The following is a 20,977-nucleotide window of genomic DNA, read 5'->3' on the forward strand; positions in this document are numbered from 1 at the left end:
TCAACGTGTAGCCGACAACAAATACGTGTGTCACGAAGCCACCCGACTGCACTAACACACACAAAATTCAGTCAATCTGGTTGTAAATCGCGGAAGGCTTTTACTCTTGAGATGATACATATCATAAGCACACCGACAACCATTAGACTGAAATACAAAACTGACAATGTAAACTGCGCTCACTTATAAAAACCAGACAGTATACAGCTCCACGTCACACGGTAAAGACGCAATAAATGTGTGTCAATTAAAAAAACAAGTAAGGAAGGCTAAGTTCGGGTGTAACATTACATATATATTGTAACGAATTTGCTGCAAATCCTCTTATTTGCAATCCTCTGCTAAGTTCGAATCACTAAACTGTTGAATAAATAACTCAAATTTGTAATAATGCAAAATGGCCTTTATTAAAGTACTTCACAATAACAAACTGTGCAACGAATAGCTTGCTTAATAACCACACTGATTGATAGCTCAATGAAACTCTACTATACTGCTATTGCTAGATATCGTATTAATCGCAACTGCTTGACAACTCAAATCAAACTGAATTCCTTCTTACTCGCCTGCACCGCTTTTATAGTTTACGCTGCATACTTCTAGGCTCTTCGATTTCCAGAAGTTACTAGTTGTTTCGGCTACAAAATCGCCAGCCACAACTACGCGCACAAATTATTGCTCTCTCTTATGACAACTCAGATAAGATATATGCATGTGTTTGTAGTTTACAGTCTCCCGCACACACATAAGCGTATAAGTAAATTCATCGGTGTGTGACATCTCATCTCTCGCTGCCTTGTATGTAAATGTTGCTCGTCGGAATGTGTACATATGTGTAGACGCAAATATTGATTCGTTTATGTAGATACATAATGATTGAATTATTGATGTGAATTCACGTCACTGCTTAGCATCGGCCTGGAGATGGCAGCACTCCTCAGTTTTGCTAATATTCGTAACACTGCCCTCCACCTAAGTCTGATCGTCCCGATCAGACAAATCTCCCAATCTAAACGCCGCTAGCATCTCCAAATGTACCACCCTTCTAATCCGTGGTTTCCCAGTGGTTTGTATGCGGTAGATGGTATCACTGATCTTCTTCACAACTTTGTACGGGCCTTCCCAACTGCACCGAAATTTGGCTGGAACACCTTTCCGCCGGTGAGGGTTGTTTAACAGTACCAAATCTCCCGCCAAGAAACCTTCCGAATTAGAGTTCTTGTCATGCCAGTGTTTCATCTTACTACTCATTACCCTGGGCCGTTCCTTCACACTCTGTTGTTTGGTCAATGAACCACTTCGTAGAGCTTGCGCTGGACGGATTTGCTTTGCATAATCGGTATCGTTCCCACATTTCACAAGAGTAGTGCGCTCCGGCTTGAAACTACCCTCGCATTCTTTCTCGGAAATTCGTTGCTTCGTTTTCCTGCGTCTTTTAGGTTTTGTCAATGCCAGTGTTTCTCTCGCAGGTACTTTTGATTTTGATTTATTTGGCCCATTCGATCTATCAACCTTTGCCTTTGACTTTCGTGGTCTTTGTTGAGTCTTTTCCACCAGTACCCGATTACTGCTGAACCCTTTTTCCAAACTAAAGTTAAGTGGTATGTCCTGGTTCTTATAGCGCATAATTTTCCTCCGCATATCGATCCTGACGTCATGGTCAACCAAGAAGTCCACTCCCAATATGACTTCATCAACGATCTCCGCCACAACGAATTTGTGTAGAACCATGACTTTTCCAATTAATACCTCACATACCACTTCGCCTTGGACTTGATTATATTCGCCTGTTACCGTACGCAACCTTGCTCCAGGTAATGACTTTACTCTCCTGTAGACCAAATCAGATCGAATCAAGGAATGAGATGCCCCCGTATCTACAGTCAGTACACGCTCTTTACCATCCACATTCCCTCTGACGGTAAGACTGCTTGATTTCCTTCCGATTTGCGACACAGATATCACAGGACATTCAACAGCCGGAGCAAGTTTTCGTTCTTTACATTCGACACGCTCTTGCTCATTTCCGCCAGCTTTGCGTTTACGGCCACCCACATTGTTGGAACTATTAGGACCAAGATCGCAATGACGTGCAATGTGACCTGGGTTGCCGCACTTGAAACATTTAATAACTCCGGCATTCTTCTGTTGAGATCCCTTCAGTGCTTCCAAAATTGTGTCTACCCACTCCGGCCTTTCTACTTCCACACGATGAGCTTTGTATGCTGGTTTACTCAATAATGACGCCGTTTCCTGGGTCAATGCATGGGATACCGTTTCAGAAAATGTTTGCTTTGGGTTCGCGTATGTGGCTCGCTTCGTTTCGACGTCCCGTATGCCATTTATAAAGCTCTGAATCTTCACTCTTTCCGTGTATTCCACGGGTGCATCCGCATTTGCAAGATGAGCCAATCTTTCAATGTCCGAAGCAAACTCCTGCAAAGTCTCGTTAGCTTTTTGGTAGCGGTTTTGCAATTCTATTTGAAATATCTGTTTCCTGTGTTCGCTTCCGTATCGCCGTTCTACAGCAGCCATCAATGCGTCATAACTGTTCCGTTCGTACTCTGGAATAGTCTGTAAGATTTCGGCAGCTGGTCCTTTCAATGCTACGAAGAGTGCGGCAACTTTATCTTCCACATTCCAGTTGTTCACTGCTGCGGTCTTCTCAAACTGTAGCTTAAAGACCTGGAAAGGAACAGAACCGTCAAAGGATGGTGTTTTTACCTTTGGATTACTCGTTGAAACTGCTGGGCGATTTAGTTGCAACTGCTCGATACGTCCTCTCAAAGCATCCACCTCGGCCTCGATTTTTTCTTCAAACTGTAAAATTTTTGTATCTTGCGCCTCCAACTTCGAGGAAATACGTTCTTCTTGCTCTTCCAGTTGAGCGGAGATCTGCGATGATATCTGTGCTGAAATTTGCGCCGACATTTCGGATATCCGTGCCTCTTGTGCTTCAATCTTCGCTGTTATACGGTTCTCCTGCGATTCCAGCTGAGGTGACATCTTTGATGTTATACGTGTCTCTTGGGATTCCATCTGTGATGACAGTTGAGATGTTATTTCTGTCTTTTGCGATTCCAGTTGGGATTCCATCTGTGATGACATGTTGGTAGATATTTGTGATGACATTTCGGACATTTGTGCCGATATTGCAGCCAACATCATGTTTAGGTCTGTGTTCGCCATTGTCTGCGGTGTTTCATTTTTCTCTTCAATTTTTGCTGTTGTCTCGTCCTCATCAGGATAAAAGACATACTCGTCCACATCGATTCCTTCTGCTTCCATTGCTTCTCGTAGCCGTGCCTGAAGTTCGAGTTTAACGCCGCTTGTATTCAATCCACGGCTCTCCAACTCCTTCTTTAGTTGCTGGATCTTCAATTCACTGAACTTTGCCATGTCCTTGTTGTCCTCTGGAATTTATTCAACAATTCCTCTTCTGACACCAATTGTAACGAATTTGCTGCAAATCCTCTTATTTGCAATCCTCTGCTAAGTTCGAATCACTAAACTGATGAATAAATAACTCAAATTTGTAATAATGCAAAATGGCCTTTATTAAAGTACTTCACAATAACAAACTGTGCAACGAATAGCTTGCTTAATAACCACACTGATTGATAGCTCAACGAAACTCTACTATACTGCTATTGCTAGATATCGTCTTAATCGCAACTGCTTGACAACTCAAATCAAACTGAATTCCTTCTTACTCGCCTGCACCGCTTTTATAGTTTACGCTGCATACTTCTAGGCTCTTCGATTTCCAGAAGTTACTAGTTGTTTCGGCTACAAAATCGCCAGCCCCAACTACGTGCACAAATTATTGCTCTCTCTTGTGACAACTCAGATAAGATATATGCATGTGTTTGTAGTTTACAGTCTCCCGCACACACATAAGCGTATAAGTAAATTCATCGGTGTGTGACATCTCATCTCTCGCTGCCTTGTATGAAAATGTTGCTCGTCGGAATGTGTACATATGTGTAGACGCAAATATTGATTCGTTTATGTAGATACATAATGATTGAATTATTGATGTGAATTCACGTCACTGCTTAGCATCGGCCTGGAGATGGCAGCACTCCTCAGTTTTGCTAATATTCGTAACAATATAATATATATATATATATTACTTATAAGCGAAAATCACCATGTAGGAAAATGAACCTACGGTAATCCTGGAATGTGATTGTATGACATGTGTATCAAATGAAAGGCATTAAAGAGTATTTTATGAGGGAGTGGGCCATAGATCTATAGGTGGACGCCATTTCGGGATATCGCCATAAAGGTGGAACAGGGGTGACTCTAGAATGTGCATTTACGATATGGGAATCAAATGAAAGGCGCTAATGAGTATTTTAAAAGGTAGTGGGCCTTAGTTCTATAGGTGGTCGTCTTTTCGAGATATCGCCATAAAGGTGGACCAGGGGTGACTCTAGAATGTGTTTGTACGATATGGGTATCAAATTAAAGGTATTAACGAGGGTTTTAAAAGGGAGTGACCCTTAGTTGTACATGTGAAGGCGTTTTCGAGATATCGACCAAAATGTGGACCAGGGTGACCCAGAACATTATCTGTTGGGTACCGTTAATTTAATTATATATGTAATACCACGAACAGTTTTCCTGTCAAGATTCCAAGGGATTTTGATACCGCCTTGCAGAACTATTTCATTTTATTCTACTTAATATGGGAGCTGTCACACCCATTTTACAAAGTTTTTTCTAAAGTTATATTTTGCGTCAATAAACCAATCGAATTACAATGTTTCATCCCTTTTTTCATATTTGGTATAGAATTATGGCTTTTTTTCATTTTTCGTAATTTTCGGTATCGAAAAAGTGGGCGTGGTCATAGTCGGATTTCGGCCATTTTTTATGCCAAGATATAGTGAGTTCAGATAACTACGTGAACTAAGTTTAGTTGAGATATATCGTTTTTTTGCGCAAGTTATCGTGTTAACGGCCGAGCGGAAGGACAGACGGTCGACTGTGTATAAAAACTGGGCGTAGCTTCAACCGATTTCGCCCATTTTCACAGGAAACAATTATCGTCATAGAATCTATGCTCCTACCAAATTTCACTAGGATTGGTTAATTTTTGTTCGACTTATGGCATTAAACGTATTCTAGACTAATTAAATGAAAAAGGCCGGAGCCCATTTTGAAATTTTTTTTTTATTTTTGTATTTTGTTGCACCATATAATTACTGGAGTTGAATGTAGACATAATTTACTTATATACTGTAAGATAATCAATTTTTTCTTGAAATTTGACTTTAAAAAAATTTTTTTTTTAAAGTGGGCGTGTTCTTCATCCGATTTTGCTGATTTTTATTTAGCACATATATAGTAATAGTAGTAACGTTTCTGCCAAATTTCATCATGTTATCTTCAACGACTGCTAAATTACGGCTTGCAAAACTTTCAAATTACCTTCTTTCAAAAGTGGGCGGTGCGACGCCCATTGTCCGAAACTTTACTAATTTTCTATTCGACGTCATAAGGTCAACCCACCTAGCAAGTTTCATCGCTTTATCCGTCTTTGGTAATGAATTATCGCACTTTTTGGATTTTTCGAAATTTTCGATATCGAAGAAGTGGGTGTGGTTATAGTCCGATTTCGTTCATTTTATATAGCGATCTGAGATGAGTGCGCAGGAACCTACATACCAAATTTCATCAAGATACCTCAAAATTTACTCAAGTTATCGTGTTTACGGACAGGCGGACGGACATGGCTAAATAAATTTCTTTTTTCGCCCAGATCATTTTGATATTAGAAGTCTACATCTATCTCGATTAGTTTATGCCATTACGGGGTACTGTTATGCGAACAAAGTTAATATACTCTGTGAGCTCTGCTCAGCTGAGTATAAAAATTTGTAGACAAATATTTTATAAACATTTTTTTTTGTTAATTTGTTAATGTTTTATATTTCGTCGGTACAATGCCAAAGTCACGAATGTGCCATTTTTATTTTAACGAAATATTATATATATGTATTTAAAATTTTGCAAAGCCAAAACAATAAATGTGCACTTTTTTGAACAAAAAAATTAAAAAATCATTTTTCAATTAACATTACTTAGTGGTTTAAAAAAGTAAACCTTCCAATAGTGGTTGAAAAATACAAAATTAAATCTCTATTAATTAAATCTCTAATTTTAACAATGTCTTACGCGTTTTTCTCAAAAAATCAAATATGCACATTCGTGACTTTGACATTGGACCGACGATTTGTCAACAGTCGCCTTAAAGACAGTTACCGTGGAGTAACCGAAATATATCGGTTGAAAAACGAAAACTTGTGGTTTTATTCACTCAGCACCGAAAGCCGGAAAAACAAAGTAAATTAAAAACCATGATTCAATCACAAGAGGTTTGCTCGGCTGAAAATTTTTTTGACAATTGCAGCCATCTTGCTCCCAAATCGAATTGGCATTCGTTAAGTGTGTTGTTTCTTTGCGATTTTTCGAAAAATATTAGTAGTAGAAATAGGAGGCAATCAGTTTACAAATACCCGATAAGTACTGAACTGCACAATTTCGTAGAACAATTTTTTTAATTTTATGATGTATTTGGTAACTATGCCATGATCTAGTAGTGTGACTGGGCATAGGTAAGGTTAGGTTGAACTGAGCGGTCCATGAGGACCTCACATTGACTGAATGAGTCCGAAGTGTTACCCGAGTTTATTTAACGACCAAACTCAAAAAACCCTATCAAAAAACTAGGACCTATGTTATAAACTAGCTCCGTCCTCTTCTCAAATACTAGAAGCTTTCTAGGACCTACGCCACTTGCTGCTTCTAGATCTGAAAGCTGTATCAATCCTAAAAGCTGGAGCCTTGCCTTAGCCTGAGAAGCGCAGAGCATGAGCACAAAACGTGCTCCTTCGTTTCCTTCTCCAACCCGCCCTTCATACATCTGCTATCACTGTCCACGCTTAATTTAAAGCTGCACATAGGTAATTTTATGAAAAGTACGGACACCAAGGAATCGTATACTTTCGTAAATCTATGAACATAACGAAACCTAAACCAATTTAAAATTCATCGCTCACTTCCATGAACACTCAAACGGAAAAGAGTTTTCCGAAATGATTAAAAAGGTAAATACGCCCTGTGTAGCAGGACCGCACAACAGCTTAACTCTTAGCTAAGGCCGGAATATAAAGTTCTAAAATAATAAGCCATTTTCTTTTATTTATTTTTGTCATTTCATTGCGGCTGCTGAGTAGAGTATCGCCCCATGTCGGCTGCCAGTTCGAAATCGTCCTACCTCAAAATATTTTTCAAATATTTCACATTTTCAGAATTAGGTTGAAAAACGCCTTATCTCAGAATGCTTTTCATTAACTTCCTCTCATGTCAAAATGCATTGACCTTATGCTCAGATAGGGAGTTTTTGAAGCAAATTTCGAGATAGTGTATTATTGAATAAAATTCTGACGTACGACATTTTTCAAACAAATTGTGCAAGAATGAGCAAACCAACATAACTCTCTATCAATTCGCGAAACATTTAGTAGAAAATTAATTATTTCCCCCAAAACCTGTTGGCATTTACAAATTTACTATGACTACCAATATACTTCTAAAGGTACTTTTCTACTACAATTTTCGCTCAAGAGGATTGAATTATTCTCCGTTTTCTTTACTTCGTACAAGCAACCCGTCCAGATTTTCCAACTTGGGAGTGTCAAGGATCTGTCATCGTTGGAGAACAAACCTCTAGAACATAATTGAATCATGGTCAAAACACTATAAATAATTATTTTGTTTTGCCACAAACATCAATTAACAAACCAAAATAAATGTTTCAAAAACGCCCTATCTGAGTTTTAATTTAATACATTTTGACATTTGCTGGGGCGCTACTGAAAACAAATCTCAGATAGGGCGTTCTTCAACCGAATTCGCTTTTGAAACAGGGTGGTTTTTGAACTGGCAGCTGAGATAGGTGATAGTCTACTTAATAGTATACAAATAGTTGATTAGGAAAACTCCAATTTCGAACAACAAAAGACAATATCTATGTTATGGCGGCTTATTCTGAAATTGGAATGAGTATCTTTTTAAGTATGTCCTCATTAAAAAAAAAAAACAGTTTTGGGTTTGTTGCATTTCCCAGAAAAAATAAATAGTAGTTTGAACAAGTAAAGGTGTCTAAGTTCGGGTGTAACCGAACATTATATACTCAGCGTGAGCTTCAATTGCACATTTCATTTCAGATAAATTATTTTTCTACATAGCACGTGGCACCGCCCGTTTAAAAAAAAAATATATATCCTCATTTCCTCTTCCAATAAAACTTGATAAGTGAAATATCATTGATTCAAAACTATTTTTTGAAAAGTTATAGCTTATTATTCTAGTCTACGATACTTTTAAACTGGTTTTATATCTAAATTGCAGTGGTTTTTAACCGGTCCCGTCCATTTTTACTAGAAATATTACCTGCTATAGGGAAAATCTGTGTACCCAATTTCATTACGATCCGTTAATTTTTCTTGGAGCTATGGCTCCCGAAACTTAGAAATTTGCTTAGTCATTAAAGAGGCGGTGCCACACCCATTTTCAAAAATTTTAGTGTTTTCATTTTAATGTTATAGTTCAATTTAGAAAGTGAAATTCTATTGATACAAAGCTCTTTTTCGCTCAGAGATAGCTTATTATTTTCATCTACGACCCTTTTAAAAATCTTTTATATAAAAGTGGGCGTGGTCCTTAACCGATTTCGTTAATTTTTCTTCGAAGTATTCCTTATAGTAAAGACAACCTCTCTGCCGAATTTAGTTACGATAGGTTTAACGATTTTTTATTTATGATTAATATATGTAAAATTGATTCTACCACAAGTTGGCGGTGCCACGCCCATTTTAAAATTTTTGTCAAGAGTCTCAATATTAGTCCACGCGTAAAATTTTAACGTTCTAGGTGTATTATTTACAAAATAATCAGGTTTTTTGTGTTTTCCATCATCCGATTTCGCTCATTTTCAATACTAATCTATTCTGGGTCCAGATAAGCTCGTGTACCAAATTTGGTGAAGATATCTCAATATTTACTCAAGTTATCGTGTTAACGGACAGACGGACGGACATGGCTCCATCAATTTTTTTTCGACACTGATGATTTTGATATATGGAAGTCTATATCTATCTGGATTCCCTTATACCTGTACAACCAACCGTCATCCAATCAAAGTATAACAAGTAAGGAAGGCTAAGTTCGGGTGTAACCGAACATTACATACTCAGTTGAGAGCTATGGAGACAAAATAAGGAAAATCACAATGTAGGAAAATGAACCTAGGGTAACCCTGGAATGTGGTTGTATGACATGTGTATCAAATGGAAGGTATTAAAGAGTATTTTAAGAGAGAGTAGGCCATAGTTCTATGGATGGACGCCATTTAGGGATATCGCCATAAAGGTGGACCAGGGCTGACTCTAGAATGTGTTTGTACGATATGGGTATCAAATGAAAGGTGATAATGAGTATTTTAAAAGGGAATGGGCTTTAGTTCCCTAGGTGGACGCCGTTTCGAGATATCGCCATAAAGGTGGACCAGGGGTGTCTCTAGTTGTACGATATGGGAATCAAATGAAAGGTTTTACTGAGCGTTTTAAGAGGGAGTGGGCATTAGGTCTATAGGTGGACGCCTTTTCGAAATGTCGCCATTAGGGTGGGCCAGGGGTGACTCTAGAATGTGTTTGTACGATATGGGTATCAAACGAAAGGTGTTACTGAGCATTTTAAGAGGGAGTGGGCATTAGGTCCATAGGTGGACGCCTTTTCGAGATATCGCCATTAGGGTGGGCCAGGGGTGACTATGGAATGTGTTTGTACGATATGGGTATCAAATGAAAGGTGGTAATGAGTATTTTAAAAGGGAGCAATCCTTAGTTCTATAGGTGGACGCCTTTTCGAGATATCGCCATAAAGGTGGACCAAGGGTGACTCTAGAATGTTTGTACGATATGGGTATCAAACGAAAGGTGTTACTGAGCATTTTAAGAGGGAGTGGGCACTAGGTCTATAGGTGGACGCCTTTTCGAGATATCGCCATTAGGGTGGGCCAGGGGTGACTCTAGAATGTTTGTACGATATGGGTATCAAACGAAAGGTGTTACTGAGCATTTTAAGAGAAAGTGGGCATTAGGTCTATAGGTGGGCGCCTTTTCGAGATATCGCCATTAGGGTGGGCCAGGGTGACTCTAGAATGTGTTTGTACGATATGGGTATCAAATGAAAGGTGGTAATGAGTATTTTAAAAGGGAGTAATCCTCAGTTCTATAGGTGGACGCCTTTTCGAGATATCGCCATAAAGGTTGACCAAGGGTGACTCTAGAATGTTTGTACGATATGGGTATCAAACGAAAGGTGTTACTGAGCATTTTAAGAGGGAGTGGGCATTAGGTCTATAGGTGGACGCCTTTTCGAGATATCGCCATTAGGGTGGGCCAGGGGTGACTCTAGAATGTTTGTACGATATGGGTATCAAACGAAAGGTGTTATTGAGCATTTTAAGAGGGAGTGGGCATTAGGTCTATAGGTGGACGCCTTTTCGAGATATCGCCAGTATGGTGGGTCAGGGGTGACTCTAGAATGTTTGTACGATATGGGTATCAAAGGAAAGGTGTTACTGAGCATTTTAAGAGGGAGTGGACATTAGGTCTATAGGTGGACGCCTTTTCGAGATATCGCCATTAGGGTGGGCCAGGGGTGACTCTAGAATGTTTTTACGATATGGGTATCAAACGAAAGGTGTTACTGAGCATTTTAAGAGGGAGTGGGCATTAGGTCTATAGGTGCACGCCTTTTCGAGATATCGCCATTAGGGTGGGCCAGGGTTGACTCTAGAATGTGTTTGTACGATATGGATATCAAATTAAAGGTATTAATGAGGGGTTTAAAAGCGAGTGGCTCTTAGATGTATATGTGAAGGCGTTCTCGCGATATCGACCAAATGTGGATCAGGTGATCCAGAAAATCATCTGTCGGGTACTGCTAATTTATTTATATATTCAATAACACTAACAGTATTCCTGCCAAGATTCCAAGGGCTGTTGATTTCGCCTTGTAGAACTTTTTCATTTTCTTCTACTTAATATGGTAGGTGTCACACCCATTTTACAAAGTTTTTTCCAAAGTTATATTTTGCGTCAATAAACCAATCCAGTTACCATGTTTCATCCCTTTTTTCGTATTTGGTATAGAATTATGGCATTTTTTTAATTTTTCGTAATTTTCGATATCCATAAAGTGCGCGTGGTTATGGTCGGATTTCGGCCATTTTTTATACCAAGATAAAGTGAGTTCAGATAAGTACGTGGGCTAAGTTTAGTAAAGATATATCGGTTTTTGCTCAAGTTATTGTGTTAACGGCCGAGCGGAAGGACAGACGGTGGACTGTGTATAAAAACTGGGCGTGGCTTCCACCGATTTCGCCCATTTTCACAGAGAACAGTTAAGGCGGCGCCACGCCCATTTTGAAATTTTCTTTTATTTTTGTATTTTGTTGCATCATATCATTACTGGAGTTGAATTTTGACTTAATTTACTTATATACAGTAAAGATATTAAATTTTTTGTTAAAATTTGAATTTAAAAAAAATTTTTTTTAAAAAGTGGGCGTGTTCTTCATCCAATTTTGCAAATTTTTATTTAGCACATATATAGTAATAGTAGTAACGTTCCTGCCAAATTTCATCATGATATCTTCAACGACTGCCAAATTACAGCTTGCAAAACTTTTAAATTACCTTCTTGTAAAAGTGGGCGGTGCCACGCCCATTGTCCAAAATCTTACTAATTTTCTATTCTGCGTCATAACGTCAACCCATCTACCAAGTTTCATCGCTTTAACCGCCTTTGGCAATGAATTATCGCATTTTTTCGGTTTTTCGAAATTTTCGATATCGAAAAAGTGGGCGTGGTTATAGTCCGATATCGTTCATTTTAAATAGCGATCTGAGATGAGTGCTCAGGAACCTACATACCAAATTTCATCAAGATACCTCAAAATTTACTCAAGTTATCGTGTTAACGGACGGACGGACCGACGGACGGACGGACATGGCTCAATCAAATTTTTTTTGGATCCTGATTATTTTGATATATGGAAGTCTATATCTATCTCGATTCCTTTATATATGTACAACCAACCGTTATCCAATCAAACTTAATATACTCTGTGAGCTCTGCTCAACTGAGTATAAAAACAAACAAACTACGCTAGCAGAACTAAAAACTAGATAATAATTTTTGATCGCAAAGATTTTATATTACGAGAAATACATTAGTAGAAGGTGGAAAAATTTACTCAAAATAAAAAATAGGTAATTTTATTTTGAGTAAAATAATCCACCTTCTACATATGTAATATCAAATCTTTGTCAATTATTTTCTATTTTCTTAGTACGGTTAGTTAGAAATGGGTATTTCTTTAGTTTTTTCAAACTATTAATTATTCTTAATTTTTTTAGATTTCCATGTTTTCGAGAAAGTTCAGACGTCGGCCATTTGCTTGTACGTGAGGATCTTGACTGTTTGACTGATTGATGTTTCCGCCTAGAGAAAATTTCTTATGAAAAATTTCGCGATGCTGATTTTCTTATATTCTTATTTGACTTCAATGGGAAATCGAGTAAAAAAGCTATTGCAAATTAACGTTAAATTGATCCTGCATAGCTCTGCTTTTGCTTTTGCTCCTGTATTCGTTTCACTTCAGAAAAAATATGGTTATGGTCTTTTTCCCGAAATGCTCACACAGTCAAACGGAAATTTCCTAAATGGTCACTACACCAAATTTTGAACGGCCCTAAAGTCAGTTGGCCCTGTGGCCACTTTGAATGGAAAAATTGACCTTATGGCCAATTCAAATAGATATAAGGTAATTTGGTCCTATGGCCCATTTGAAGTGGTCACAACTGACCTTATATCCGTTGACCTTGTGCCACCCTACCATTAAATTATTGCATTGTTATCGGCCCTTGATATGTGTGCTAAGTTTCAATTAACTAGTGGCCATTTGAAGTAGTTATAAGGTCAATTGACTTTATGTCCTTTGAACCTATGTCACCCATTATTAAATTATTGCATTGGCATCTCTCCTTGATACGTGTGCAAAGTTTCGATCAACCTTATGGACATTCTAAATAGGGTCAATCGACTTTATGTCTGTCAACCTTATGTCACCTTACCATCAAATTATTGCATTGTCATCGGTCCGTGATACGTGAGCTAAAGGTGTTCTAGCATTTGTGAAAAGGTGTTCAAAAGAGTTTAGCGACCCCTACGTTACGAAAACCCTCTTCACAACATTGGTTAGACCGATATTAGAGTATGGCTCAATAGTCTGGAATCCGCGTTTTCAAGTCCATACTGACAGGCTCGAATCAATACAAAAACAGTTTTTACTATTTGCCTTAAGGAATATTCAATGGGACTCTTCATTTAATCTTCCACCTTATACTAATCGATTAAAACTTATCAATCTTCCAACTCTTGCTAGTCGTAGAGAAATGCTTGGCGTAATATTTACGACAAAACTACTGAATGGATCGATTTCAAGCCCATTTCTTCTGAACGAAGTGAACTATAGTGTTCCCTGTTGCACTACGAGACACTTCAAACCTCTTCTTTTAAAACAATGTAGAACGAATTTCGAACTTAACGAACCTTTCCGGTGTTTGTGCCAGGAGTATAACTCTCACTCAAACACATTTGATATGTCGGACTCCCTTTTTTCTACAAAAAAGACTGTCCTTATCTCTCTTAATCGTTAATGCTGTATATGTTTGTTTCTATATTCTATTAATTTAAGTTTTACCCTCAGCTGATGACATTTCTTCTGTAGCTGAGCAGTTTTAGATCTCGACGCTTGACAAACCACTGCCCATCAATGACTCGGCCCAACAAAAAAAAAAAATGTTATAAAATTATAAATAAAAAAAATAAAAAAAATAAAAAAATTAAAAAAAAAAATATTGAACAGGATGATTAGCCTGGTGTCATTGGGCCACTTGAGGGCAGTGCGCTGCCACAACGTCCAATTATTATTAAACTTGTGGCCATTTGAAGTGGTCATAAGGTCAATTGACTTTATGTCTTTTAGGAAAAAATTAACTTTTCCGTTTAGTTTAATAACAAAACACATGCAACATACAAAACTACATTACTGGAATAAAGTACAGCAGAAAATTGATTTCATTGAGAGACAATCTGGCTAATTTGTACAAATTTCGAATAATTACAATAATTCACTGAGGCTAATTGCACAACTTCAAATAACAATTGTAAAGAACGAAAAACACATTTCCGAGCCGCATTGCTTACATACCTCAGATATTCCAAAAATATATTTTCAAAACGTGTGGATAATCGATGTACATATGTATGTATATGTATATATTTCTTTTATTATAAATATGCCAAATTAAAACAGCCGAAATTCTGGAAAAGAATGACGTTAACCAAAATTACTTCGAATGAGCAATCGATGAGTGATCGTTGAACGAATATATCATGAAACGGTTAAGTTATAGTAAACAATGGGTTAAGTAAAACACTAAAAACTTTCCTAAGAATCGGCGAAACCGTACACGCGCAAATCGTTGAATAGACTGATGTCAATTGTATTCATAAGCTTTGAGGTGCCAAAAGATTTGCATGGTTTTGTAGAGCTCATGCACTTTTGTTTGGTTTTCAATACTTTGTTTTAATTTATTTCGGGTTTTGGGGGTTAATGTATGGCCGCCGAAGCGATTATTGTTTTCAATAACTTTTTGTCCATTTGACTTACGAACAATATATTTATGTTAATCAACGAGTGTGATATCGATCACATCTGTGATGACGACAAAATCAAATTTTCTAAGTAGCGATGTTAGACATTTCTTGCTTTTTTATTGACAGTTAATGATGCATAGCGAGCAAAGGGTGTTTTGTAGAGCTGGATTCGATTCGATTTTTTGGAGAATCGATTTTTTCGATTCGATTCTCAAAATAAATCGATTAAGTCGAGCTGAAAATAGTTGATTGCTGCTCAATTATTTACCAAGGTTGTACCGCTAAAAAATCTCGCCACTTTCTTTCTCGTTTCGTTCACTAAGGCTCTTTGACAACATCAAGGAGTACCACAGGGTTATTCACTTGTTCCTCCCATCGGAGTGAGATTGATAGTGTATTCGATACCTAAATATCATGCTTTCTGTGTTTTTTCCAGATATTCCAATTTTGTGCGCAAACATTTCTTCAGATAGTCGATGGCATGCCCCTTTTCAAGAGAAAAGTAATGCCGATGAATTATGGTAATCTCCGTCGAACCAGCCGATAGGGGTTGTTATGGGAATTCATGAAAAGGTTTCGGTACAGCAGGTGTTCATATCGGCATCCGTATTTGGAGACAGACGAAGCGGAAGACCTCTGCCAAGAATACTTGATCTCCCTTGTTGCCCGCATTTGGTGTCAGTTATGTTGAAGCCGGGATAGCTAGGCTGACTTGCGCAACTGCAATGCCAAAATCTCCTAGGCGGCGAAGCGCCAATTGTTAGTGATGTTAAATTTCTTCACATTTCTCCTTTTACTCATAGCCACCATCATAATGGCGTATAGTCTTAGTTCATGGTTTTTAAAAAAGTCGAGCTTTTTGAAAATTAAAACACTATCTTATTTGGTCTGTGAATATGCGCAAATAAAGCTATATTTATAAAAAATTACAACAAATATATTTTCTGCAGGTTTTTATCAATAAATATGAAAAAGGCACAGTTGCGAAAGATGATCAAAACTTCGAAGGCTAAAAAAATCGAACGATTCTAAAAAGAAAATCGATTCTTCATTTCTTAAAAAAAGATCGATTAAATCGATTAAAAATCGAATCGAAATCCAGTTCCAGTGTTTTGTATTCTTTCCGCAATTTGCAATTTTTCTAAACATGTTTTCATTTGTTGTTGTTCTGAGAGTATGCGGTATATGCATGAGTTATAATTTTTGTCTGAACAGTCTGTGGTACTCAAAATGGCACTCTCTACAATTGGCCTAGTATTTTAAGCATAAAATCTAACAGTTCTCTGTATATATTTGAGAGGCAGCCAAATTTAATTGAGAAATGGTAAACATTTATTAAATACTTTTCTGAAATACATTTGCTCGTTTATCGAACACATTTGCCCTTTTCCGAAATACATTTATATGTTTCTTAAATAAATTTCCCATTTCTCAAATACATTTACCCGCATTTTTGAATATATTTGCCCCTCTAGTCAAATTGGAGTTCGTAGCTACGATTTGCGTTTCGCTGATATGGTTAGAATTATGCTTTCATAATCTTTAACAGGCCCCTAAACGCATAGGCGATTTTGGCGGTTGCGTAGCAAGTCACGCCAGTTATCCCTGTTTTGCCCTGACTGACGCCAATTAGGAGCACCAAAGGAGTACAAGCCTTCCTACTAACGCCCCTCTTAACTTAGTGGAGGTCTCCCCCTTTTGTCTGCTTTCAAAGATGAGTGTCGATAGGGATACTTTCTTGGCCGGATAGTTTTCTTTCAATCTCATCTTCAGACAGCATACAAGCAACTTCTTTTCGCGTTGTCAAAATCAGCATATAAGTCCACGTTTCTCTTATCGTGAGTCGTCTCGAAGATTTGAAGTATTGTATCATCTATAGTAAATTTATAGTAAGTTCTTTGAGTTTGGTCCCACAATAAGGTAAACAGAACATCCTAAGCAATATTAAACATGTTGATCATGCGGTACAGTTCAGCAAATTTCAGCATATTATTTTAACGGATTTTGGTTTAGACCTGTAAAAGTATATATGTGACCTGGAATCATGAAAGGGACCTATTGTGCGAAAACAAGTTTTCGAGAAAAACGAGTTTAAAGTTTTTGTTTAGCTTGATTTTGTGTAGCGGCCGGCCGTTGTGAACACATTTTGTAATTAAAATTTAAGTAACTTCCCGATAAGCTATAAGCTTCAAACTTGGAATATAGTTCACAACCCGATGACAATGCAATAATAAGAAAAAAAACTCCGATAGGTGGCGCATGGATCCAAATATTTCAAAAAATCGTATTTTCAGTCCGATTTGGCTTTAAATGCGATTTTGGCTGGTTTAGTCCATAGTTTATCTGGATTTTTATTGAGTTTAGCGCAGTGGTAGTGCTATGTATCTTATGGATGCCATGCTAATGGACGTAGCGGTACGGTTTCCAACGTTTGCGCTACCGGCGAAAGGAGTGATATCTTTCGATATGACTCATCTTCGTTAGCTAGTTTTCCAGGCTTTAGTGGTAGAGTTATCTTTGTAATTTTTCATTCTTCGGGAATGACAAGCACTTCGACGACAAGTTGAAAATATGCGTCAGGTGGCTTAAAAATTAGGGTTGAGTCTGTCTATTATAGCGTTTTCTTTTCTGAAATAAAGTGTTGCCTAAGTAAATGGTAAAGCCTTAAAATAGTTACTCCTACCCCAGAAAATGTTCAACATTTATAGTGCATACAACATTTCAACTCACCATATTCACTAATATTAACAGAGTATATGTGGAACTTAAGAGCGAATTGAGAGTCTCGTAGAGTTTCACTGCCACACCGCCATTTTATACAGGGTAAAAGTGTAACGCTTTTGCGTTGCGAGCAGGCAACAATTTTCACAAAAGAACGAAATACCACGTAAAGGCGTTGCCTGTTTTTTAGAATAGAACAACAACCCTTGAGGGGGTTACAAAAAGCGTAACACTTTAGCCAGAAAAGAAAACGCTATAAGAACTTATCCTGTTACGAGTTCTAAATTCAGTTTCTGTCAGGCCTGCAACTTTTTCGAAATGTGCCATTAAGTTCGGGCGGCCATACTGGCAAACAGACACACAAGGTATATTAAGTAACTGTTCTCAGGAGAGTGTTCAACAAAATGATGACACTTGGGCAAGCCGAGCAGCACAGCAACCAAGCAACCGGAGTAAATCGGAATCCGATTATCGGATGCCCAGCTCAGGACGAAGTCCCATTTTGTTTATGAACAACTGTAAAAGCGTTTATAATTTGTTTAGATTGCTACCGGTCTACACCGACAAAAAAGTAACAATGCCTTTATTTTTATATGCGAAAATAGCGAATTTCATCAGTTATATTTTTTAATCATTATTAGACGTGTGTCGTGTGTATTGATAAGGTAATTGGATGATAATTTTGTATACACATATTTATAAACAAAATTAATTTGCCCACTCGTACGAATTTTTAAATTTCTGTATGCAATCAATTCCAATTCAATTGGGTTCAAAGTTCAATCTTGGGACTTTCGCGCATCGTCGTTTAGTTAATATGGCGGCATTTGTTTACATTAAATTGCAATTGAAAAAATATAAAATAAAAATTGATTTCGGCGGCCACAGCATATTTTGCATTTTTTGTATTTATTTATAAATTGGCTTCTTATGTTAAATATATGCGAACGAATACAGCTAACACATATTTATAAAGTACAAAATTAACATTTTCTCAAATACATTTGAGTGCATAAAAAAATAAAAATAAATTGTTTCGGTTTTTTAAAAAATGCCATGTAAGTATACTACTGTTATGTTTAAAATTAATTGTTTGTGTTGACTGGGTAGGCCCTACACATCATTCGCGACAAAGTCTTCCATCGAAGATATGGTTTTAAATTCAGAGGAGGATTGTCAAGGTTAAAAAACAATAGCTTAGGTTTGAATCGGCCGGTCAATAAAGACCTCACAGACTGAATATGTCCATAGTGTTACCAGAATTTGTTTGACGACCAAACGGGGGACATACGTTATAGAATAACTCCGTCGCTTTGGCAAATACTAGCAGTTTTCTAGGACCAGCTTGATTTCTGCCTCGAGATCTGGCAACTCTGCCGCCCCTAATAGCTGGAGCCTTGACCTGGCGAGCGCAGGAAACGAACAGAGAAGGTGGTCAAAAACAAGAAAGAATTGACACTTTATACACAGAAGTATGGAACAATCAGGAGGGCTAAACCATCTCGAACCTCTTCCTTTTCTGTGTTTCCTCCCCGGTGGGTTAAGAGGCAACCGAAAAACATAGGTCTAGAAGAGCGAAAGGACTGGGTCACAATAGTACCATTCAAGAAAAAGTCAATGAAATAAAATACCTAGGAATTACAATGATGACAAACTTAAGCTCGATGAGCATCTTAAATATACAGAGGCAAAAATATCACAAAAAATTGGATTTATATTCCGAACGGTCAAGCACGTCAGCAAATATTATAAAATAATGGTTTATAGATCCATTATAGAACCTTATTTCATATAAGCTGTTCGATCGGAATTCCACAAGCACAATATATACTACGAGGAATTAAGAGAATACAACGAATACCATATGAAATTTAACAATGTCAAAATATTAATAAGTTTAAGAAATTATTATATAACTATTGCAAAGCACTGTCATTTAGATAATGATCTCATACATACATGTTCTTAATCTAGGTCTACAAGACCGTAAATAAATAAATCTAACATCCGTGATGCTTCCCTAAGCCGGTCCTTTTACAGGCTGCCCCAAGTTACTCATGGAAGGATAGGGAAGGATGACCTCGACGTGGTCATACCAAATCATCCCGCAGATGATCGGACTAGTACCTTAATGATGTTAGTTTCAAGAACATATCAGATCAATATCCGACAAAGGATCATCGAAACCCCTCCAAAAAAGTTTGCGGTGAATTTAGTTTAGACATTAATACGTATAGGAGGTCCAATGAGGTAAGAAGTCAGTTATTAAAAAAATCCTTAGCGCAGTCAATGCGAAATTGAAAAATATCCTTCGTATGCCCTTAAGATGTTATCAGATCAGCGATTTTTGATGTTTTTCTAAATTAAATATGAGAGGATATGAATGCAGGCCATTCCAGTTTACCGGAACGTGTCGTCAAAATTATTGTTGAGTTTTTTAAGCATTACATTGCTCAAAGGGACCAGCAAATATAAAGGTTTATCGTATATTGCTTATTCTGAAGGTGTAATTTTATCGACCACTCCATTTAACAGTTCCCGGCGACTAGTTTATTATTCACCCCAGCGGGTTAGGGGATCAGAATATACCCGCGGTAGGTATGCCTGTCGTAAGAGGCGACTAAAATACCAGATTCAAGGGGCTGTGTAGCGCAACCTTTCAGGTTGCCAGCGCAATATATAGCTTCTCCAAACCCAATTGTCAACCTCACCTATCCGCGGCGAATCCTGTTTCACTAACAGACGAGGCTCTGGCGACCCCAAGCTCCTCATGGAACTTGGGGGTAGGGAGGGAGGGAATGGCCTGAAGGTTTAATGTGGCCACATAAATCGTTCCCGAGATGGTCGGGCTAGCACCTTAATGGTGCTATGGTACCGGAGCGTACCCGATTTGTATCCGGCAAAGGACCATCACATCGATAACACTCCCCAAAGCCTTCGGGGAGCAACCTTATCGCTACAACAACAACAACAACAACAACAACTAGTTTATTACTGGTGGCTAAAATTGTCCACATATATTAGCTTTTTTACCCAGCTCTGCTGACACTACATCATTATCATACACTTTCATTAACTTCAAATTTTAGCGCAATACCAGCGACTAACACGCTTAGGCGCCAACAATTAAGTTCAACTGAAGCGATGATGTAGGCTCGTTTTGTTGACAAAATCTGTTTAAACAACTATAATTAAAGTTAATCGGTATAATACATGTAAATAATAAATTTAGATATATGCATAGATATAAATATTTACATTTACTTTATGTATATGCATACATACATATATGAGCAGCGTAAACAGAGAGATCCGTTTAAGTGAATTGGACTTACACATAATTTTCTCAGCACATGCAAGTATGATCAATGAGATTAGCTAGAAATAGCCAAGTGGTTTTTAAAATTTCGTAACTTATGTTTCAAATGCGAACTCATTTTTAGTTATA

General features: G+C 37.7%; 1 protein-coding gene across 2 annotated transcripts in view; it reads right to left on the bottom strand.

Moving 5' to 3' along the window:
• Hmgs (hydroxymethylglutaryl-CoA synthase) overlaps window positions 1–20,977 on the bottom strand; it is a 43,920-nt gene that overhangs the window by 21,912 nt on the left and 1,031 nt on the right. The window contains exon 1 of one of the 2 annotated variants that reach the window (XM_067776296.1): window positions 14,360–14,755. The exons of the other annotated variant lie outside the window; for it this stretch is intronic. The gene's annotated coding sequence lies outside the window, so the exon portion shown is untranslated. Of the gene's footprint in view, window positions 1–14,359; window positions 14,756–20,977 lie in introns of those variants that run through there. 2 annotated transcript variants of the gene reach the window in all.

The sequence above is a fragment of the Eurosta solidaginis genome, chromosome 3 (genome assembly GCF_040869045.1).
Source record: "Eurosta solidaginis isolate ZX-2024a chromosome 3, ASM4086904v1, whole genome shotgun sequence".
NCBI classification, from domain to species: domain Eukaryota; kingdom Metazoa; phylum Arthropoda; class Insecta; order Diptera; family Tephritidae; genus Eurosta; species Eurosta solidaginis.